Source organism: Hippocampus bargibanti, linkage group LG17 (genome assembly GCF_051943395.1).
Source record: "Hippocampus bargibanti isolate YZ-2025 linkage group LG17, ASM5194339v1, whole genome shotgun sequence".
NCBI classification, from domain to species: Eukaryota; Metazoa; Chordata; class Actinopteri; order Syngnathiformes; family Syngnathidae; genus Hippocampus; species Hippocampus bargibanti.
Genome location: NC_142750.1, coordinates 5,186,954 through 5,211,079, shown reverse-complemented (window position 1 = coordinate 5,211,079; position 24,126 = coordinate 5,186,954). Strand labels below are relative to the sequence as shown.

Below are 24,126 nucleotides of genomic sequence, written 5' to 3'. Positions count from 1 at the left end.
TTCCCCACGTTCCCTGGCACGCCGCAGCGCCCTCTTCCGCATACCGCAGGCACGTTTACGTACGCACGCGCACGCTGCGGAGAGATACTTCCGCGGTGCTGCGCGTTCTCCTCCCGCTCGGTTCTTCTTCCCCGCTGATCGTCACCATCTATCCTCTCATCCGTATTGATCTTCGCCAGCGTTGAGATAGAGAGGGACAAAATGATGCTCCCATGTGATCTTTATATCTAAATGTCTGCTGACGAGAAAGAGGAGGGGAGATGATAGCACCAGGCGCAACGTAGCTCTTTGGTCTTTTTACATCCTTATTTTTATTTTATTTCACAAAATTTTCTCCATTCTATGTGCTTTCGGTGACGTTTCGTGGGGCCTGGATGCGGTGACCGGTGGGAATGTGTGACGACCATGCTGGTGGTGAGGTGCTTCTTGGTCTTTGCTGCAGTGGGCGAGCGACTGGTGGTGGCAGGTAAGAGGAGACACGATGATTGGCAGGCGGATGGGGGGGCTTGGTGGAGTGTACACAGTTGTCCAGTGCTACTCTCTTCACCCACTTGCAATATAGCCTCAACATTGTGCTTCAATTAAATGGCGACAGGGTGTCCTGGAGGTGTTGTTTTTTTGCTGCATAGACACATTACGACTGCAGCCCCCTGATGTGCAAGCAACTCCTTGTTTTTAAGCCAATGGGGATGCACCGCCACAACTTGTGCAGCACGGCTTCAATGTGTTTTAAGCTCCATTAAGTCTCTGAGCTAAAAGTGACCATATTGGATGGTAGTTACCACAGTAGGCAAAACGGTGCTGCGTTTGAAGACATACAGTACTTTCTGTTGGTTCTTGCTAGGTATGAGTTAATGGTGTATGTTAATTCAACAGAAGACAGTTAACTCATTGACTGCCATTGACGAATTTATTCGGGAATTAAAAATATGACATTCATGAATTTGTTCAGTTTTTTTTTTCATACTTGGGTGCCGATAAAGCCATGGCCTCTGGCAATGTTTTTTTCTTTTCCACAAGAGTGCATCATTTCCCTTGATTTCCCATATTAGCACTTTATTCCGTCTATAATCCAATATGTATGTATTACATTGTATTTTGGACTGTCGCCCTCACTTCAAGCTTATATAACTCCAGACCCATATAATTGAGGAATTAACTCTTTTTTTCTGATGAAAGAACGGAGTCTATGGTTTCTAACACTGTATTGAATGTTTATGTAGTCCTAAAACGCAATATTCCGTGAGTCCTCGAATTCAAGTGACAATGACAAAAACCCACTGTTATTTGTTTCCCTTTTTTCTTTAACTCATTCACTGTCAGACGATGTGCAAAACTGTGTCCACGCCAGTGCCAGGGTTTTTGTCATTTTCACTCAAATTGCAGGAGCGTCAGAATATTGAGTTTTAGGACTACATAGTGTAAATTCAATTTAGTGTGAGAAACCTTAGACACTCTTTTTTTTATCAGAAAAAATAGTTAATTCCTAAGTTACATGGGTCTGAAGTTATCTGAGCTTGAAATGAGGGCGGCTGTACAAAATACAATATGATGTAGACATATTGATTTATATAGCGCTGTAACGAAGTGCTTAACATGGACAAAAGGCAAATGCTGCCCCCTTGTGGAAGGGAAAAACATGGACAGAGGTCTGACCAGCGCTTTATCGGCATCTCCGCAAGAAAAAATAAAACCCGGACAAATTCTGGAATGGTGCTTCACGTCATGCTTTTCAATTCCCAAATAAATTTAAGAATGGCAGTGAATTGTATCTACTGTTTGCCCTCCAGGTGTAAACGTGAACCCAGGCGAAGATGGAGCCACCTGGGATTGGTCGTCATGGTCCGGGCAGAGGACGGAGGCCAGCGAGACGACAGGCCAGGTGACCTATCCCAAACGTCTCGTACAGAGGACTGAATCAGAGGAGGAAATGGCTCACGAGCACCTGGACACCAGAGTGAAAAATAACACACAACGCACCTCGGTGAGTTTGAGATAAGGTGTTGCATAAGTGTGCACACCCTTTTATGAGTCTGGTTACTGTAGCAGTTTAGATGTTTTTTTTTCTTCATCTAAGAAATGTCTTTCGAGACAAGCGTGCTTTTGCAAGTGCAGTGATACCTCGGTTTACGAACCCTTTGGCTTATGAACTTTTCGGTTTATGAACGTTACATTTATGAACATTTTCAGTCTTCGTTTAAAGCCACGTGATTGGTCAAGAACGCAGCAATGAGGGTAGGTGGTTTAAACATTAAAGAGACAGGCAGACGACAGTGAGAGAGTTTCAAATTTGCTAGTCCAAAAACAGAGTGTAGACTGCAAGGTTAAAATATCCCATCAATCAGGCTGCACAAACAACCCGCACAAGCCATCTGTACACTTGATGCAAAAAGCTATCAACCCAGCTAAACAGAACACAATTGATGAGGAACTAGATAAAATTATCACAGAGAAAGCACCTACAAGGGATCATTCCTCAAGATGGTGTAAGAAGAAGGCTACGTTCCTCCTCAAGTGTTTAATGCTGAGGAAACCGGCCACTCCGTTCCATCAAGCCATCAACGACCATCACAAAGGTAAATAAAATGACTTTATTATATAGTACAGTTTATTTCTTTAATTATAATCACATAGCACATTTATTATATATAAAATAATGTATATTTTGTGTAGTTTTAAGGCTTAGAAAATTAAAAAGTAGAAAATTATGTTTTATGGGCACCTGGGAACGGATTATTCTCATTTTAATGGTTTCCTATGGGAGATTAATTTTTTGGAATACACACTTTTCGCCTTATACACTCTGTCCGGGAACCAATTAAGTTCGTAAGCCAAGGTATGTCCATCTTGACATGTGTGTGGGTGATGACATCAAGATGACAGCCTGTCAGTCTCCTTTTCGTTGTTCAAACAGCTACGCAACATGGCGTCTATGCAGAAAGCTGTTTTTTTTCTTTGTTTTTTTTTTCCACCCCTTTATTCGGTGAGGTTCCCCCGGAATGTCAATGCGGCTCGCATCACTGCCTTCGCTCATACCGCCTGATTTGCTTCGCGTGCGAGCTCGGTTGCACACAGGCTTTCTCTCCTGGTTTTTCCGTGTTTTCCGTGTGTTTACCGTCACAACGTATCATCGGGGGGGGGGGGGGGGGGGGCAGGGGGATTCATTTACTCAGTGATGCGTTAAAGTATGTCCCCATTAATTATGTAGAGGGTCCATACTAGCAATGAGACATAGTAGGAGCAATTTGATATTACTTGAGTCTCGGCTACTTCCTGTCACATGACACGTGTAATTTGAGGCGGTCCAGATGTGCAGAAATATTGCACAAGTCTCCTCTGGGGGCTGGGAGCAATTTTTTCTGTTAAATAAATAAATTATGATTTGAAAACGAACATTTTTAAGTAAGTAGACGTCAAAAAGTGAGTGGTTCTAAATGAAAAGCTTTGAGTTGTTTAACTTTTGCTGCTGTGAAATGTAGTGTCGTCAGTGAATTTTTAGTACAATTAATCTTTGAGAAATGTGCTTTTAGCGTTGCTCTCAGTGCTGACATGAATGTATATTATTATTATTATTATTATTATTATTATTATTATTATTATTTGCTAGCTATTCGCTATCTGGCGGGCTGGCTAGCTATCTGGGTGGCTAGCTGGCTATCTGGCTAGCTATCTATTCACTATCTAGCTGGCTGGCTATCTAGCTAGGTATCCGTTGGCTATTGATTGGCTAGATAGCTAGCTTTCTATCTATTTGAGTTGCTTCCGGGTTGAGTGAACGCTGGCGCGTGTGGCTGCCGCTGCTCACACGCAGAAAACTTATCCTGTAAAGTGACCTTGAGAGTTTTGAAAGGCGCTAATAAATGAAATGTATTATTATTATTATTATTATAAATGTAACTTTCTCCACTGCGAGACTAATAAAGGCTAATCAAATCCAAAAGATAGCATACTGTTGTTAATGGTGTTTTACAATATTTTACGGTATTTTCGTACCTTCAGTGGACAGAAATAACAAAAGTAAGCGACATTGACTTATCATCAATATTTATAGCATTGCACAAAAACTATTGATAAACATCAATTTGTCATCCAACTTTTTTTGGAGTGTGCTACTCAAACCAGACCCATAGGACCCCAAATCTAATAGTCATAAAATAACCTCTAGTCCTCTCGAAGCACTGCTTGTAAAGTTAAAAAAAATCCTTACTTTGTTGCTTTTGTCACAGTTAAACTGACTTAGAGTAGACTGGAGCAGGCTAAAACAGAGCGGTTTTCTTTACAGCAGCTCCTGTACTTTATTTTTCGACTTCTTCCTTTCCTTTCCTCTTCCTTTCATCACTTTGCTGCTGAAAAATGTAATGTCTCTACTGTCTCTACTAATAAAGGCCAATCCAACCCCAAAAAAATAGAAGAAACATAGAAATGTCTGCACTCACCCGCAAATTGAGATCCCTGCTTTTGCGTTTAAACTCTTAAAACGTTAGCGGTCAAAGTATCATCACCGTTTCCTTAAATGTGGACACGCTTTATGTATGTGGGCTGTGATCTATTTTACTTTGTGTCGGAAAAGCCAAGTGAGTCACTGCCGCCTCCATCAAAGCTACCCCCCTCTCCTCCCGGCGCTGTTGGATAGTCATTTAAGCGTCAAGATGCTTTTAAAAGCGCTATCGATTCTCTCGTATTATTCATGCCGTTCGGTCAAATAGAAATCTTTAATGCTTTGACGCATTAGCGCACTGTCTCGTCATTGATTGACGCCACCCCCTCTCCCCTTTACCCCCAATATTCTTTTTCCAGGTTGTCCACGTGGCGCAGAGCTGTTTCCAAGTGGAGGCCTTTGGACGTACATTCACGTTGGACCTGGAACTCAACCAGTTAGTACTGCCTCCTCAAGCTAGTTAGCATGTACATGTCAATCAACATGTTAACCTCCTGATAGAGATTAGACAGAATAAGAAGTTATCATATTTAAAAGTTTCATGCTGTTATATGCTTAGTCAACATCTGTGACTCGAATACACAATTGAAGCACAGAAAACCTGGGGTCATTCTGAGGTCAACAGACACAGCAAGTTAAACTTCTTCATCTAGGACACAGGTGTCAAAGTCAAGGCCCGCGGGCCAAATCCGGCCCGCCACATCATTTTTTTCGGCCCGCGAAAGCAAATCAAACTTGTTAAATTCCATGATGATTGCTAAAATCGGAGCCAAAATTTCATATTTTTGGATGTCAACCACAATAAAAGTCATTATTCTTGACTTCAGAATTGAAAACGAGTTATTCATTAATTTGCTGTGTGCTCTATATGTAATATTTGAAGGGATTTAAACATTCTAATGGGTTCCCCAAATTCATAATGACCTTCGAGAGGAAACCATAACTACAATGTGGCCGCGGCAAAAAATGACTGACACCCCTGATCTAGGAGATCTGGGCTTGGACAGAATTTAGGACTTGGGAAACTCCTTTATCACTGAAGCACTTTACGACTTGAAACTCCTTCACAGGAAGAGCTCATTAGCCAGTTTACAAATTGATCAGTTCATGGAAGAGACGATGCTTTATTGCTTACAGCTGTTCGCGCTTAGAACGCCCAGGGGCGTGGTGTTCGAATCGAGAAGACTATGTTTTACTAATGTATCACTGACATTTGCATATACTCTCAATAAATAGCTTGCCAGAAGGCTGCAGAATTTAGGCGTCTGTCATGAATGGCTACGTCTCCTGCCGGCAGTTAAAAGACAATCTTTCTGGGTCCGAGCCTTCGTCCACAGTGTCTGATCGAACATCTCTGACATCACCGCAGATGTTTCGCTTTTAAACACCCTCACATGTCTTCTATTTGCAGTCACCTGCTGTCCTCGGACTACGTGGAGCGCCATTTTACACCGGACGGTCGACCCTCGCAGTCGCCGGTAAGAGGCAGAAAGAGCAAAATGTCAATCACAGTTGGGGGGCGGCTTGCTTTTCTATGCACGCTCGCCTGGTTTCTGGGGTTGGGTCATGTGACGTTTGTATTTTGAGACCGTGTGCTTTCTGATGTCAATTTCAGTCCAACGGCAGGTGGTGGCACTTGACAAGTTGGATAAAAATAATTCAATAAAAAAAATCTAAAAATAGTATTTTTCAGCTTAATTTGTATTTCCAAAAATTCAGTAGCACCAAAAGGGTCCGAATCAAATTAATCATAACTAATTATTCCCACTAAATTAGATTAAAAGGTTCATTCATGATGCCACAGGGTTCCTGTAAAGTAATGAAAAGAGGGGGGGAAAAATATTAAATTGACAATATTTGAGGCATCTCTATCAACAATGACATTTTTTTCCCATTCAATGAAATGCCCAAATATGAAGCAGTTGTTTCGTGGATTAAAAAAAAGACACACAAAAATGTCAAAATTGTTTATTTATTCATATAATAATAATAATAATAATAATACATTTCATTTATAAGCATATAAATGTCTTTGTTTTTATTTAGTTGTTATTTTTTATTTGTTTTTTTTTCTAGTTTATATATTGATTTTAATTTATATTTCTTTATGTATTTGTGTATGTGTATTTATTTGTTTATTTATCTATTTATTTTTATATTTGCCTTTATTTGTATTCATGCATTTGTTATTTATGTATTTAATTGTTTATTTGTTTATTTATGTATTTATATTTTATATTTGTATTTAATTTTTTTAAATGTATTTTTATTCATACATTTGTTTATGTATGTATTTATTTGTTTCTATGTATTTTCATGTATTTATTTTTAGTTATTTTTATTTATTTATTTATTTATTTATTTATTTATATGCAGGGGTATCCAATAAAATGGCCACACAGTCTATTTTAGGATCCACGTTTGATTTGAGGATGTTTTTATCCATTGTCGATATTATTCATTGTCACGTTATCCTATTTTTGACTCCAAAAGTCGTCTCCCGCTCATCGATGAGAAGGTTTCTTCAGCCGTCATCTGTACGGCTGAAGAAACCTTCTCATCGATGGACCACTCCTGTACGACTGAGAGCTTACACAGACGTCTCCCGCTCATCCATTTTGTACCCTTGGATGCTACGTTCGCTACTAGAAATGCCAAAACCACCTGCTCTGAGATCTCATCTTGTGGAAATAACATTCAAATGATGTCCACGGAGGATTACACATACTTTTGTACTAGCCAGAAGGCATGCTAATGTTGCGCTTCACCGCCCAACTGCTACGTCCTGCTGACCAATGGCGAGTCTGTCTCCATGGCAACCAGTTAGCTCAGCAGCGTCATTAAGTTCTTGGCAGCAGAGAGAATAAGGGATGCGGGTAGAGCATGGAGGGTGGGGGGTGTTCCCGTGCGCTGTGAGTGGCTGGAGGGAGGCAAGTATAAGGATGGAGGGAGATGGAGTCCTGCGTGGAGGGAGGCCAGATTGTGGCGCCGCTTGACGGAGGCGTCACGTGACAATGCAGGGGACGTGGGAGGCGCGATCCATTTGGGGGACGTGCGTCACCGAATTGGGCCTTTCCTTTTGAAATAGTACGCCTCCATTTGATAAGCGCCATGATGGCCTCGTTCGTTGAAAAAGTCATCCAAACTTGCATGGAAACATTTTGCATGATGGAAAAGGTGTCTAAATCTTCAACTCTCAATAATAAACATTTTCCGATTTCTGTCGCCTTCCATCCATCCAGTTATCTAGCTAGCTAGCTAGCTATTATTATTATTATTATTATTGTTATTATTATGTGCTTTGTTTTATTGTTTTTATTGTAAAATGTCCTTGGGTGTTTTGAAAGGCGCTTGAAATAAAATGTATTATTTTTATTATCATTATTAGTTCGCTAGCAAGCTACCTGGCTAGCTGTCTGTCTAGTTCGCTATCTGTTCGCTGTCTGTTTTTATCTCGCTATCTAGCTATATATATATATATATATATATATATATATATATATATATATTGGGGGAATACTTTGTTTTTAAAATATATTTTTTCAGTTTTATGGAATATTTTCTTCCTGTTTTCAGAAGAAATTTAGTTTCAGTTTTTCTGATTTGTTGTTTTTTTTTTTGCCAGGGGGCAAAGGTGGTGGGTCGGGTAGTTTAATGACAGACCTAAGCTTATTCCAAAAAACAAAATTCCATAAAAAAGAAAACTAATATTTTCCGAGTGAATGCACTGTGTCACGGTTTGCAAGGTGGTAAAGTTGGTGGATCCCAAAAAGCAGGCAGGAGGGAGCAGTCGGTTGTATTTGACAAATTGTATTAAAATAAAGTCAGCAGGAACTAAATCTAAAACATCAGAGTCATCTGAACAGAAAAGTACAAAGTATCAAAGAAAATCAACAACAGACCTGAAACAAACCTGACGGTGTGCAGCAAACACATTCACAGTACAATGACCCGACACGTAATGGTCGTGCCGGGAGTCCTTTTAACTGCCACTGATTGGAACGTCCAACACCTGTGCAGGTGCAGGCGGGGCCTACAGCGCCACCCGTTGGTCGCCAAACAGATCGTGACAGTATGCTTCCGTACTTTCACACTCAACCTAAATTAATAAAATAATTTTTTTGTTTCACTTGAACACAAGCAAGACAAATTGTGACACACTTGTATTTAAGTACCAAATGGTTTCCCGTGTTGATTTATTGAAGCAGAGTTAGTGTGTGTGTGTGTGTGTGTGTGTGTGTGTGTGTGTGTGTGTGTGTGTGTGTGTGTGTGTGTGTGTGTGTGTGTGTGTGTGTGTGTGTGTGTGTGTGTGTGTGTGTGTGTGTGTGTGCGCGCGCGTGTGTATGTGTGTGTGCAATACCCGTACCGGGGAAAACCTTCATGTTTGTATGTGTCCGCAGGGAGGTGAACACTGTTACTACCAGGGACGCTTACGAGGTGTTCCGGAATCCTGGGCAGCCCTCTCTACCTGCCACGGCCTTTGGTATGCTCCTTCTCCCCCACCATTTCCATTTTGACCTTATATACACTTTATAACATATTTATGTTGTGTGTATGGCCCTTTTTTTCCAATTCAAAGTGGGATGTTCTCCGACGGCAACTTCTCATATGGGATTGAGCCTGTTCGCAATGACAACAGTGAGGTAAATAGTACTCAAAAGTCAAACTCACATCCAACGTGGGCCAAAAGTATGAAGTGATGTCGTTTTCTTGATACCTTCCCCCCCTGATACTAGCCTTTTTGTAGCTCCTTATAGTGCGGTGTGCCTTATATTTGGAAACCTTTTATATATTATATTTGGAAAAGCTTTTTCATTCATAACTATAAGGTGTACCTTATAGTCCGGTGCGCCTTATAGACCGGAAAATACAGTTTAGACGCTCCCCAATTTATGAATGAGATACATTCTGAACAGTCGTTCGTAAGTTGAATTTGTTCGTAAGTTGCTTCAGTGCTATATTTTGTATGGAATGTATGTTTAAGGTTTATACAAGTACAGTATTTTCTGGACTATATGGCGCACCTTTCAACGAATGACATATTTAAAAACATTTTCCGTACATAAGGTGCACCGCATTACAAGCGGCACCTTCAATGAATGACATGTTTTAAAATGTTTCCCATAAATAAATATTTTCTTTTATGTGTGCCTTATAGTGCAGGAAATACGGTATGTTTAATGTTTGTAACGGGTTGAGTGAACGATGGCACGTGTGACTGCCGCTGCTCACCCGCAGAAAAAATATCCTGTGACTGTAAAGTGTCCTTGAGAGTAATAAAATATATGTTACAACTGGAGCGAATACTATATATGTTCCTACAAAAATGTTCATGTACCGTTGTTCGTAACTTGAATGTTCATAAGTAGGGGAGTGTCTGTACTTCCTTTGCTTAAAATGATTCTCCGACTTCCTTTCTTCCAAAGACTCCAATGCAACAATAGAATCACTTTGTTTTGATTTTCGACGCAAATCATTTGATCGAAGACAACCGACCGGAAAGGACATGCGTGAACTCTTGTGAAGAGAAGCGTTTCTGATAATGCACAGATGCATGTATTTTTCATGATGCCTTAAATAAATAACAAAAAAAACATGAAAATGGGCCAAGCCTTTTATATGCATTTTTATGGGGGTGATGGCGGTGGTCATCTAATGTCATTTAATTGTGTTCTGTTGTAGGAAAATGGTGCCCACCTTATCCAGAGAATGTCAGATTTCAGGCTCTCCCCACGTTGCACAGGTAGATGCCATCATTTATAGTGCATTTGGCAACGTCTAAAATAGTCCCTTGTGTTGCCTTTATACCGTTTCATCCCCCCTCCCCATGTTTTTTCCCCTTCCTTGTCACTTGGCACCATTCCTCCATATGTAAAAGCCCCTTGTACTGTGATCCCGATTTTTTTTTTTTTTTTTTTTTATGCGATGAAGGTGCTAATTACTTTCCTAATGACTTTGCTAATGAACTGCATGTGTGCATGCACGCTCAAAGATTGCACGGAGGACAAAGAATGGGATGGCAGAGGAGGTGATGAAGACCAAAGGGGGGTACTGAAGCAACAGCAGGAGGCGCCGGGGGTGTTAAGGCGATCCAAGAGGTTTGCGCGCAGACCTTCCGTGCAGACCGAGACCAAATATATCGAGTTGATGGTGGTCAACGACAACGACATGGTGAGCGTTTTTGGTCTGTGGATAATAACGTGTTCTTCCATCATGGTTTGGTTCGGGGCAGTCACAAAAATGGACTAAATCCGACTTCAACAGACAGTTAGGCACCACCATACCCACTATTGAAGTCTTGCACATTGCGCGGAAAATCCTACGGGACCCTCCGCACCCTGCTCACCACCTTTTCCAGCGACCAATCAATGCGCACCAAATCCAGCAGACATTTAAACAGCTTCTTCCCCCGTTGCCATTGACTGTAAACAGTACCATGGCTTATGAACTTAATTGGTTCCCAGAAAGTGTGTGTAAGGTGAAAAGTGTGTATTCCAAACATTAATTTCCCATAGGAAACCATTAAAATAAGAATAATCTGTTCCCAGGTCCCCATAAAACATAATTTTCTATACTTTCAAATTTTCTAAGCCTTAAAACTACACAAAATCTACCTTATTTTATGTATAATAAATGTGCTATGGTATTGTAATTAAAGAAATAAACGCTACTGTATAATAAAGTTGTTTTATTTAGCTTTGTGATGGTCGTTGATGGCTTGATGGAATGGTTGGGTGTTTGCATAAAGTGTCTCAAGGAGCTCTTGGTTGTTTATCTTAGAAGTTGTGATATTGCAACAGCAACAGATGCAGGCAGACACACTAGAAACTTCATTAATAGCGTGTTCCTTTGCTTGTATGTTGTCTTCAAATTGTACAGATAGCTTGTGCGAATTATTTGTGCCGCCTGATTGATGGGATATTTTAACCTTGCAGTCCACACTCTGCCTTGGAAATATCAATAAAGTCAAAAGTTGAAACGAGTCCAAATCTCACGGTTTTCTATCCATTCACCATTTCATTTTTTTTACTTTTTTTTTTTTTTTTTGTTCCAAGCTCTGTCGTCTCCCTTTTGTGGGCGTGTGTGTTTTCCCATTAGAATCATTGTAGCTCAAACTTCTGGAACTACTATCTGCTTGATACTTTGCACATTGTCCATCTTCTTGGAGCTAATGTATGTCATTTATACATACAGTACTATATGTGTGCATACGAGTGACATTTCATCCATCTGTGCATAATTTGTCCCCTCACAGATTGTACAGCTGCGACGCTCCGGCAGCCAAACGAAAAATTTTGCCAAAGCGGTGGTCAACATGGCAGACGCAGTACATTGACGTGCACCCACACACACACACACACACACACACACACACACATACATATATACACACACACACACACAGAGAAGCAGACATGTTGTTTTTTTGTACCTTATTTTGACATGATTTTTTTTTGTATGCAGATCTATAAGGAGCAACTAAACACAAGGATTGTGCTAGTTGCCATGGAGACATGGACCTCAAAGAATATGATGCCGGTGGTGGAGGACCCGATGACCACGTTGCAGAACTTTATGAAATACAGACGGGATAATATCCGCGAGCAGAGCGACGTTGTTCAATTTTTCTCGTGAGTGGATTGAGTTTGAATGTGGTGCAGGTTCAGTGCAGGCCACATGTTTTTTGTTTTTTGTTTTGTGGTCGCTTTTAGAGGACGCACATTTCAAAGTGGGCGCAGCGGGACGGCATACACGGGAGGAATGTGCTCGCCGACGAGGGGAGGGGGCATCAATGAGGTGAGGCAACTTTGTTTATGTCAAATTGATGTAAAAAAATACGTCAAATTATTAGTTTTTTTTACAGTTTTTTTTTTTGCCATTCCCGGATTTGTTCAGGTTTTTTTTTCTTGCGGAGTGGGTGCCAATAAAGCGCTGGTCAGACCTCTGGCAATGTTTTTTTTGTCTTTTCTTTTCCACAAGGGATTAGCATTACCTTTTTTTCCCATGTTAGCGCTTTGCTTCAGCTTCAGCTGTTGTTAAAGCGCTATATAAATAGGCATTGTATAGCATTTTGTAAAGCCGGCCCCATTTCAAGCTCAGATAACTCCAGATCCATATAACTTAGGAATTAATTCTTTTTTTTATGAAAGAAGAAAGTCTAAGGTTTGCTACGCTGCATTGAATTTAATGTCATCCTAAAACTCAATGTTCTGTGGGTCCTGGAATTTGTGTGAAAATGCCAAAAACCCTGGCACTGGAGTGGACACATTTTTTTGCACATGGCTGGCAGTGAATGAGTTCGATAGATAAATAGCTAGCTAGATAAATAGCTATATAAATCAATATGTATGTATTGCATTATATTTTGTAAACCCGCCCCCATTTCAAGCTCCGATAACTCCAGACCCATATAACTTAGGAATTAACTCTTTTTTCTTGATTGGATATGTCAAATATACTATCTACTGTAGCGCCTTATAATGTGGTGTGGCTTATATTTGGAAAACTTACATATTTATTTATATTTGGAAAACTTTTCATTCTTTGAAGGTGCGCCTTATAGTGCGGTACGCCTTATATATGGCAAAGGTTTGAAAATACACCATTCTTTGAGGGTGCACCTTATACTCCAATGTTCCTTATACACCGGAAAATACATCAATTTCTGTTTTTTTTTTTTCTTCTTCTTCAGTTTGGGAATGTTGGCGCCATGGCCATTACTTTGTGCCAGAGCCTGGGCCAGAACATTGGGATGACGTGGAACAATGCACGTCACTCTGCAGGTATGATGGGATGCTGAGAAAGCACGTTAGTATTGTTAATCTATGACGCTAATGGACCTGTGTGAGACACAACGTCTGGTCCTTCTTGGACACTTAAAAATCTTGAACTTGTCCTGCTTTTTTTTTTAAATTCCGCAGGAGACTGCAGGTGCCCTGACACCTGGCTGGGTTGCATTATGGAGGACACCGGGTAAGATTTCAAGAATGAACCCTTTTTGACATTTTTTTTTGTTGCTTCCATTCATTGAAGAATGTACTTCCTCTTCTGGTACTACGGCCATACAATAATAATAATAATACAGTAAAGTCTCGTTATATCGATATCGGATATATCGATAGTCCTGGTTATATCGATACAATTTCTATGCACGCACGGAGAAAATTACATGCAAACAGGGTCGGATATATCGATAGTCCCGGTTATATCGATATTTTTTCGGACTCCCTTGAATATCGATATAAAGAGACTTTACTGTAATAATAATAATAATAATAATAATAGTTGTAATTGTTCTAGTTGTAATTGTAAGAGTGGTTATAGTTGTAATTGTAATAGTGGTAATAGTTGTAATTGTAATAGTTGTAATAATAGTAGTTGTAATAGTAGTAGTAATAAAAAATGTAACAGTAATAATAATGTAATAGTAATAATGGTAATAATAACAATAATACATTTCATTTTGGATGCGTATTGTATTGTATTGTTTGGGTGGATGGATGGATTTGATTTTTAGTTCAGTCAGAATGCTGCAGTAATCTTCATTCTTTGTAGAGGATAAAGAATATGTGCCGATGATTGCTGTATTATCTGTTACAAGATTGCAATGCAGTACATCTTGATTTATATAGCGCTGATGGTGTAATGCTAATTATTAGCTTAGAATGCTAAGAAGTCTCTGATTTTGTTTTGAACCAGACATTTGGGGTAGTATTATTATTATTCTTTTTTTACCTTTTCCTGATATTAATTTCTTCATACTTCACTTAGTGAATCAAAACAGTAGCCTGGTGCATTTTCACCAGATGGCACAATACACAATTTGATGAATTTGAGTAACATTTGTACTCCAGATGGTTCCATTTCTGTCACATTGTAACATAACGCCCACAACGGCGACATCATGTTGTCTTTGCGCTGTGTTCCTTTTGAACAATGCTCTTGATGTTTTTTTTATGTGCTTTTAACGTAGATACTATCTGCCACGAAAGTTCTCTCGCTGCAGTGTCGACGAATACATCCAGTTCTTGCTCCAGGGAGGTGGCAGCTGCCTCTTTAATAAGCCCAACAAGGTGAGAGGGCCGCGATATCTAGCTGGGTAGGTTCCTAGCTAGAGATATAGCTAGCGATATCTCTTTAGCTAGCAACGTAACGAGAAAGATATAGCTAGCCATATCTCTTTAACTAGCTACTTAGCTAGAGATATAGCTAGCAATATCTCTTTAACTAGCTACCTAGCTAGCAATATAGCTAGCTATATCTCTTTAGCTAGCTACCTAGCTATAGATATGGCTAGCTAGATACCTAGCTAGAGCTATAGCTAGCTATATCTCTTTAACTAGCTACCTAGCTAGCAATATAGCTAGCTATATCTCTTTAGCTAGCTACCTAGCTAGAGATATGGCTAGCTAGATACCTAGCTAGAGATATAGCTAGCTATATCTCTACCTAGATACCTAGCCAGAGATATAGCTAGCAATATCTCTTTAACTAGCTACCTAGCTAGCAATATAGCTAGCTATATCTCTTTATATAGCTACCTAGCTAGAGACATGGCTAGCTAGATACCTAGCTAGAGATATAGCTATCTACATCTATTTCTATATCTCTACCTAGATACATAGCTAGAGATATAGCTAGCTATATCGCTTTAGCTAGATACCTAGCTAAAGATATACCTATATCTATTTCCCTAGCTACCTAGCTGGAGATATAACAAAGCTATATTTCTTTCGCTAACTACCTTGCTAGCTAAAGAGATATCGGTATGTGCCAAAATGAGCTTTAGTTCTCTAATGCTTCAAAAGTATTTGTACATTTTGATTTGTACATTTCTCAGCTGCTGGATCCTCCAGAATGCGGCAACGGCTTTGTAGAACCTGGAGAAGAGTGTGATTGTGGATCGCAGGTGGTGAGTATAAATCTATGAATGCGATACTATTCCAAAACAGTCATGCTACATTTTGTGTGTGTTTGTGTGTGGCGACAGGAGTGTGCCCGCAGTGGAGGAAACTGCTGTAAAAAATGTACACTCACCCACGACGCCATGTGCAGCAACGGACTGTGCTGCAGTGGCTGTAAGGTGCGTTTAACAAGAATTTTATCGGAACGATCATTCAATTTTCATCTTAGTTTTACTCCCTGGTGCTTTCTACTATCTTTGTGACTGCTTTATTTTCTGTGTAGGATAGTTGTCCATGTTAAATCAATATGTATTGTGTTGTTTTTGCCGTTTCAGTACGAGCTGAGAGGCGCCGTGTGTCGAGATGCCGTCAATGACTGTGATATCCCAGAGACTTGTACTGGAGACTCCAGCCAGGTAGCTGCATATATAATGTCACATTATATGTAATTAAAAAAATTGTAAGGATGTTTAACTTTTCTGTAATTACATTTCATTAGATTGGTACACCTGAACCTCTAAAACAAAATATAAAATCCACCTCTACATCCAATTTTAATTGAACAAGCACAAACAAAAAGTGTGTTTTTGTTTCTTTCGTTGCCATACTTGTTATTTACGGTGAAGAGTCGCTAAGGATAATCTTTTCAAGGTGTACTAAATATCTAAAGTACTGTTGATGGCCAAAAAAAACTTGATGGATAGACAACGCGATAAAATTGCCTGCTAACTAGAAAATCTGTTAATCGATGTAGCTATCTAACTATCTAGCAAGGTAGCTAGCTAGGTATCTCACTAGCTATCTAGCTAGCTATTTATGTAGCTAGATATTTAGCTAGCCATTTATGTAGCTAGATATTTAGCTAGCGATTTATTTATCTAGCTAGCTATTTATGTAGCTAGATATTGAGCTAGCGATTTATCTATCTAGCTATCTAGCTAGCTATTTATCTAGCTAGCTATTTAACTATCTAACTCATTCACTACAAAAATGTGTCCACTCCAGTGCCAGGGTTTTTATCATTTTCACTCAAATTCCAGGACCCATAGAATATTGAGTTTTAGGACTACATAAACATTCAATGTAGCATAAGAAACTTTAGACTCTCTTCGTTCATTAAAAAAAAAAGAGTTAATTCCTAAGTTATATGGGTCTGGAGTTATTTGAGCTTGAAATGCGGGTGGCTGTACAAAATCGAACACAATACATACATACTGATCTATATAGCGCTTTAGCTGTAAAATGGGCAAAATAATAATAATAATAATAATAATACATTTCATTTATAAGCGCCTTTCAAAACTCAAGGTCACTTTACAGTCACAGTTTTTCTGTGGGTCAGCAGCAGCAGCCACACGCGCCAGCGTTCACTCAACCCGGAATAACTCAAATAGATAGAAAGCAAGCTAAATGGCTAGCTAGCGAATAGATAGCTAATACATAGCTAGCTAGGTAGCTAGCTAGATAGCCAGCTAGATAGCTAGCTATATAGATATCTGTGTAGCTAGATGAATAAAAAGTAAAAATACATTTTTAGAGTGTGTATGGCTTGTGAGTAACACCACTCGCGCGTCTCCTCCCGCAGTGTCCTCACAACGTCCACAAGTTGGATGGCTACTCATGTGAATGGAATCAAGTAAGCACTGCCTTTCAACAAATCCCCTTCACCCACACTTGTTTTTATTTTGACCGTATGCTTTGTTTTATATCTTCAGGGTCGCTGTTATGCCGGACGATGTCGCACTCGAGACGGACAGTGTCGGGGGCTCTGGGGGTTCAGTAAGTAACTATACTTGTGAGTTGTGTGTGTGTGATTAATGTTCTCTTATTTTGCTTTTTCACCGATTAAGACTCAGCGGACAGGTTTTGTTATGAAAAGCTCAACGCCGAGGGGACCGACAAAGGGAACTGTGGTCGGGGTCCCGGCGGCCAAGGCTGGCTTCAGTGCAACAAACCGTAAGTGAAGCCCATTTTTAATTATAGAAGAAAAAAAACAGCTTTTTGGGGTACAAAATGGAGTTGATTGGATCGGTTTTGCCTTTATTAGTCTCGCAGTGGAGAAATTTACATTTCACAGATTGTTTAAAAAAATGGTCAAGGAGTTAAATTGGAGAAATCTGGATTCTAAATTTGCAATTTCTGTATGCCCCCCGCCCCCCCACTTTACATGCACATTTGTCATTTTTAGGGATGTTTTGTGCGGCTTTCTGTTCTGCGCCAACATCAGCACAAAACCAAAATTTGGCGACCTTCAAGGCGAAGTGACCAGCTTTACCCTTTATCATCAAAACAAGTACCTGGACTGCCGGTGAGTTTTGCTCGACTTGGGTTCTGATCCAGCACGTGAGGGAAAAAAAAAACAGTCAAGGTTAGCTTTCTTGTCAAATATGCTAATATGCATGACATACAGCACAAATGAAATTACTGTCCTCTCTGACCAAGGATGCAAGGCACTTATCATGACTTTAACAAACATAATAAACACGAAAACGCCAATTTGCCAGAAGAGGGGAGCCGCCGAAACAAATGTTGCGCTCTTATTTCAGGGGCGGCCACGCTCTACTTGAAGATGGTTCCGACCTGGGCTACGTGGAAGACGGCACTCCTTGTGGACCCAACATGATGTGTTTGGAGCGACGCTGCCTCCCGGTGGCGGCCTTCAACCTCAGTAGCTGCGCGGGGTCCAACATGGGACGCATCTGCTCAGACCACGGGGTACAACGACACCCAGCAGGCAGAAATAGTCGATGCAAGATAATAATTTAGCACGCCGATGTGTATGTGGAATGTCGCGGTTTGGAATTGAAGCGGATTTACAAAGAACAGGAGATGTGATACAATCTGTTTTCGTCAATGGAGGCTACAGCTTTGTGTTTGCTTTTAACATTTTGCTCATAGCAGACATGCACATTTCACCATGATATGCCTGATCCACTGGTGAAAAAGACGCCTTGATCGTCTCCTCTTTCAGCTAGAATTGCTTCATATAACAAAGAGGAAAGCAGAAAGTGCTTACGATTGAATGACTGTCTGTGTCTTTTGTGTTGTGGCACATTATTTGTTATTTTGTTGTTTGACTTCAAGATGGCGCCTTTACAGCAGCTCCTGTATTTTGTTTTTCTACTTCTTCCTTTCCTTTATTCATAACTTTGCTGCTGTAAAATGTCACTTTCTCCACTGCGAGACTTAATAAAGGCTAATCCAATTTACCGTCTCCTGTTTTGAACAGACGTGCAGCAATGAAGTGAAGTGCATCTGCGACCGAGACTACACCGGCAAGGATTGCAGCATCTTTGATCCCATTCCTGACCCCACTGTCCCGACGGGACCGGAAAAGAAAGGTGAACAGCATCTTGATAGTTTCTTCCTGTAATTTTGCATCCTTGTCATTTCACCAACCCTGACATTTGCATTTTCAATGTTTTCATAAGCCGTAGTAGTCACCCCGGTACTTGAAAACGTCATTTTTGACAGTGACAACTAATTTCCTTTCCAAGAAACAGGATGAAAAACAACTACATTTTGCACCTTCTACGTCTCTCTTATTTTTATTTTTATTTTATTTCATGATGTTATTTCTTTCCTCTTCCCTCTGCGCAGGTCCCAGTGGCACCAATATCATAATAGGCTCCATCGCGGGTGCTATTCTCCTGGCAGCTATCGTCCTCGGAGGGACAGGATGGGGATTTAAGTAAGAGTTCCTGCATGAATGTTTTCTTGCTGTCTGATATCAAGCTAGCTCACTATCTTGGTAGCTCGATCGCTATCTACATAGATAAATAACTAGATAAGAATAGCTAGATAGATTAATAGCTAGCTAGATTAATAGCTAGCTAGCTAAATAGCTAGATAGCTAAATAGATTAATAGCTATCTACATAGATAAATAACTAGATAAGAATAGCTAGCTAGATTAATAGCTAGCTAGCGACATTAATAGCTAGCTAGCCCGCTAGATTAATATCTAGCTAGCTAAATAGCTAGATAGCTAGATAGATTAATAGCTACCTACATAGATAAATAACTAGATAAGAATAGCTAGCTAGATTAATAGCTAGCTAGCTACATTAATAGCTAGCTAGCCCGCTAGATTAATATCTAGCTAGCTAAATAGCTAGATAGCTAGATAGATTAATAGCTAGCTAGATTGATTAATCGCTAGCTAAATTGATTAATCATGAGATTAATCGCTAGCTAGATTAATCGTTAGTGAGATTGATTAATCGCTAGATGAATCGCTAGCTCGATTGATTAATCGCTAGATTAATAGCTAGCTAGATTGATTAATAGCTAGCTAGATTGATTAATCGCTAGCTAAATTGATTAATCACGAGATTAATCGCTAGCGAGCTAGATTAATCGTTAGTGAGATTGATTAATCGCTAGATGAATCGCTAGCTAGATTGATTAATCGCTAGATTAATAGCTAGCTAGATTGATTAATAGCTAGCTAGATTGATTAATCGCTAGCTAAATTGATTAATCACGAGATTAATCGCTAGCTAGCTAGATTAATCGTTAGTGAGATTGATGAATCGCTAGCTAGATTGATTAATCGCTAGATTAATAGCTAGCTAGATTGATTAATAGCTAGCTAGATTGATTAACTGCTAGCTAGATTAATAGTTAGCTAGATTGATTCACAGCTAGCTAGATTGATTGATTAACAGCTAGCTAGATGGTTTAATAGCTAGCTAGATTAATAGCCAGATTAATAGCAGGCCAGCTAGCTAGCCAAATTGCTAGTTGGATAAATAGCTACCTTGATGGACAGATTTTCCAGCTAGCAGGCAATTTCATCGCGTTGTCTATCCATCAATTTTATTTTGGCCATCAACGGTAGTTTATCGAGATATTTAGTACACATTGAAAAGAGTATCCTTAGCGACTCTTCACTGTAAATAAACTTTGTATGCACACCTTTCCACAGGTCATTGTCATTTATGTATTTTCTCTTTTCTCTTTGTCAAACGCTTTGTGGATGCAGAAACATTCGTAGAGGAAGGTATGATTTGTCTCTTACATTTTGTCACCTTTGTTTTGTTTTGTTTTTACCAAAAATGACAATGTTTGTCTTTCAGATCTGGTGGAGGATAAAACGTTCATCATTAGTCCCTTTGTCTTGTCCATATTTTGTCTTCTTCTTCTCATTGGTCGCACGGTGTCCTCGTCCACGTTGGAGGCTCAAAAAAGGGAACAACAACAAAAACAAAATGTCTTCCACTCCTGTTCCTGTTTCTCCGGTCCTCCTTTTGTTGTCACCCTTTATCCTCTTTCGTGTGCGATCACACCGGGGTCTTCCTCAAACATCAGGATACGGAAAGCAAATCAGCCAAGATGTCTGCACTGCCTACCTGGACCACAGACTTCTTTTAATGCCATTTTTTTAAAAATAGCTTGATGTGTAAAATAAGCTAAAAATGTTGAAGAGGTTCATTCCCTGCCACAACCTCGAGATTTTACATACAGTTCCTCCACTTTAAGAGTCTGGACTGGATTCAAGCTTGATTGGATTTTGACTGAATAAGGACTGCATCTGAATGGGTTGAGTCACAGTTGAATGGACCTTTAATTGGAATGGTCCTGATCCAGATTGGATCTGGATTTCGTCTGGATTTACGGGATCTGTACTTGATCCGGACTGAGTATGGTCTTCATCTGGACTGAAGTCTGTACTTGATCAAGGCCAGATCTAGATTAGATCAACACTTCAGATGGACGGACCAGGTCCAGATCTGTACCTGAATTAGACCTGGACCAGAAGTAGACTAAACCAAGTCCGGTCCTGCTCTAGAATGTATCTGGACCAGATTTGGATTTGATCTAGATTGCAAGAAACGTTTCTGGGAACCAATTAAGTTCGTAAGCCAGGGCATCACTGTATACAGTATACTGTACATCAAAATCAACCATCATCTCATGCCTAGTCTGAAATGAATCTGGATTCGAACTAGAGTCACTCTGGAGCATAGCTGGATCTGAATTTGCCCAGGACAAGATCTGGAACATATGTGCAGCCTTACCAACACAGTGAAATATCCAAGCATGTTTTCCAAAGAAGAATTTGAGGACGTACAAACCGTTTATATCCCGACTGCCATCCGACGGGTCCGAGTGGATTCGTTTCAGGAAATTTGAAGGATTTTTTTAAAAAAAGAAAAAAATTGGAATCAGTGGTTGGGAACAGCGCTTATCTGGTAATACCGGACTGTGCATTTGACTGACTCTTGTCTGTACTCAACACCTTTTTACTCTTTGGACATTTCAACCAAATGCTTGCTGCGTTTTTAGTTGTAAAGAACAGAAGAAGAATAAGTCCACGTCACTCTCGAGCCTTCGGCTGTTTCAATGAAATATCAAGTTCAAGGGGAACGTCACCATCAGGATTTCTCTTTGTTTGCATTCATGTTTGATGAATGGAGTCCATTTTGCTTCATTAGTAATGACTTCCCATCGTCGCGTTAAAGAGATTAATGTGGGAGCTGTTCTTCCTGATAGGAACTTGTTATTGTGAAAAATTAGTAGGATTACAAACAAAAAGTATTTCACTTAAAGGACAACCGACGCCTCCCGACAAGTTGTGACCATAATTTGTAAAATCAATTTAAATGACTTCTACTAGAGTGTATTTTACAAAGACTCTACCGCATATAGCTATATTTTTCATTTTAAGACTCACGCTGAATATTCAGGAAGTCTTGTTTTCGAGTTGATGACGATTCCTGACGTGATGTCACGTCAGGAATGCCCCCTGACCGAGAAAGCGACACACAATGCATTTTGGGTACTTTGTTTGATCTGAAAACTTCGTGTTGATGACGAAATTAAAAGGAAAACGCATAAATAACGCAATGGTGAATCGTTGTGTGTTGCTATTTGATACTAGTTGACACAAATTCCCAGCAAACAAATCAGCCCATTTCCAACGGAGCTTGGGCGCCATCTTGTGCATTTTCTGGGACGCTAAATTGGAGTCCAGACGCCTTAAAATGAGACGGAAGGACTTCTTTAATCGATTGTAAAAATGTATGCTTTCTTCTTCAGAACTATTTGAATCATATTCATAACTGGATAAGTAACAAGAAAGCATCTTCTCCGAATCTGAAGCCATTGTTTTAATTTTAGAGCAAGGCAAGACGTCCTGGCGTGGCGTCACGAAAAAGGGGGCGGGACCTTCTGACCCTCGCCTTTTCCGAGGTCATTTTGAAGTAGTTTTGGGACACTAAGTCATTTGTATTGGTGTTTTGCATTTGACTAAAAATATCAGCCTGCATGTTTTGGGTATTTTAGATGCTATCAAATGTTTTTCTGACGTCTGTTAGGAAACAAAAAATGGTGTCGGTTGTCCTTTAATTTAGTTTGGGATAATGTCATTTTTTTCCGTTTCATGTTAATCATTTTGAAACCCATTTTTTAAACAATGTTTACATTGAAAATCCACATTTTTTTACATAGAAGCTGACATTTGGCTATTTTTTGGAGAGTTTTATGAAGACGTAAACAAATACTAAATAAAAATGTAGTTAAAAAGTCTCTAAGCTATTAAAAGCTGATTCACGCTGTCAAATTAAACATGAAAGGAAGAAATATACCATGTTTAAAATAACCAAACAATTCCCTAAAAAGGCACAGAGAATCAACAGTACTGTATCAAACTTTGATATGTATAACAACAGAAAATTGCAATCGCTCCTCCTTATTTTGACAAGAATCGCCAAAGAAAAAGATGCCGGCAAAACAGGGTTGCCAAGCTATCATGTGGTGTCATGCGTACAACTTTTTTTTAAAATTTACTTATATTTTTGAGGTCACGAAAGTATTTCACCTGTTTGTGTAATTTCCTACTAAATTCTCACAAGAACGCTGCCATTTTGGGTCCCTGAATGCATCACGTCACGCAGTGACACTGTCACCAAAATAATGAGCTATGTAAATATGTGCAAGTTGTGATGAATGTTAAGATGCGCTGTATGGTTGAGGGGAATCATTCTGATGACTTTTTTTTTTTGGGGGGGGGGGGGCATTGTCGAGCTGGCTGTCATGGCTACGTGTGCCGCCATGACAGTGAGTGTGCATGAACTCACTTATTTTGGGTGGATTTTGAGCTTTGCACTGTATGATGCACTCATGTGGCACATACTGTATTAGGAATCAAGAGAGCGTATGTAATGTCATGTGCAGAGCTGCTATCAATCATCATTTGAAAAGAGAATAAAAATATCATATTTTTAGATGCTTTTTGAATTTAGATAAAATAAAAAAAGGAAAACCCTTGCGGGTAGAAACGACTAAAGATAAAAATAATACAATTCTATCGTTGTGTTCTGTCTTGCTGCTTACAAACAGTTTGTTTTCGCTTTCTCACTGACAGATATTTTTCTAATATGAATTACCGGTATATAAAATTCATGAAAACTTAGCTACATTAAATAGTATGAAAGTAAATAAATATTTTGACAATTATCTATTCTGGAAAAAAATGAGCATGTACATAGTAAGGCGCTTTTGCCCCCCCCCCCCCCCCCAAAAAAAAAAAAAAAAAACACCATATATAGTAAGGCATTTTTACCCCGAAAAAAACAACCATGTATAGAAAGGCGTTTATAGCCGAAAAAATGTGTTTTTAGCTGAAAAAAACGTCCATGTATAGTAAGGCGTTTTTATCCCCCCCAAAAACGACCATGTATAGAAAGGCATTTTTACCCCGAAAAAAACGACCATGTATAGGAAGGCGTTTTTAGCCGAAAAAAACGACCATGTATAGTGAGGTGTTTTTAGCCGAAAA

The 24,126-nt window shown here is 39.6% G+C and overlaps 1 pseudogene across 1 annotated transcript; it reads left to right on the top strand.

Annotated features, from left to right (window-relative positions):
- Positions 1-68: 68 nt before the first annotated feature.
- LOC148885369 (disintegrin and metalloproteinase domain-containing protein 11-like) lies at positions 69-23,655 on the top strand (annotated as a pseudogene). Its single transcript, XR_016118073.1, has 24 exons — positions 69-466; positions 1,791-1,984; positions 4,798-4,874; positions 5,850-5,916; positions 8,839-8,921; positions 9,018-9,081; positions 10,121-10,181; positions 10,431-10,609; positions 11,694-11,765; positions 11,903-12,069; positions 12,151-12,235; positions 13,131-13,221; positions 13,360-13,411; positions 14,412-14,511; positions 15,279-15,350; positions 15,429-15,521; positions 15,678-15,758; positions 16,928-16,978; positions 17,058-17,121; positions 17,193-17,298; positions 17,531-17,650; positions 17,889-18,057; positions 18,572-18,683; positions 20,423-23,655. The product of XR_016118073.1 is annotated as a disintegrin and metalloproteinase domain-containing protein 11-like (transcript).
- The last annotated feature ends 471 nt before the right edge of the window (positions 23,656-24,126 follow it).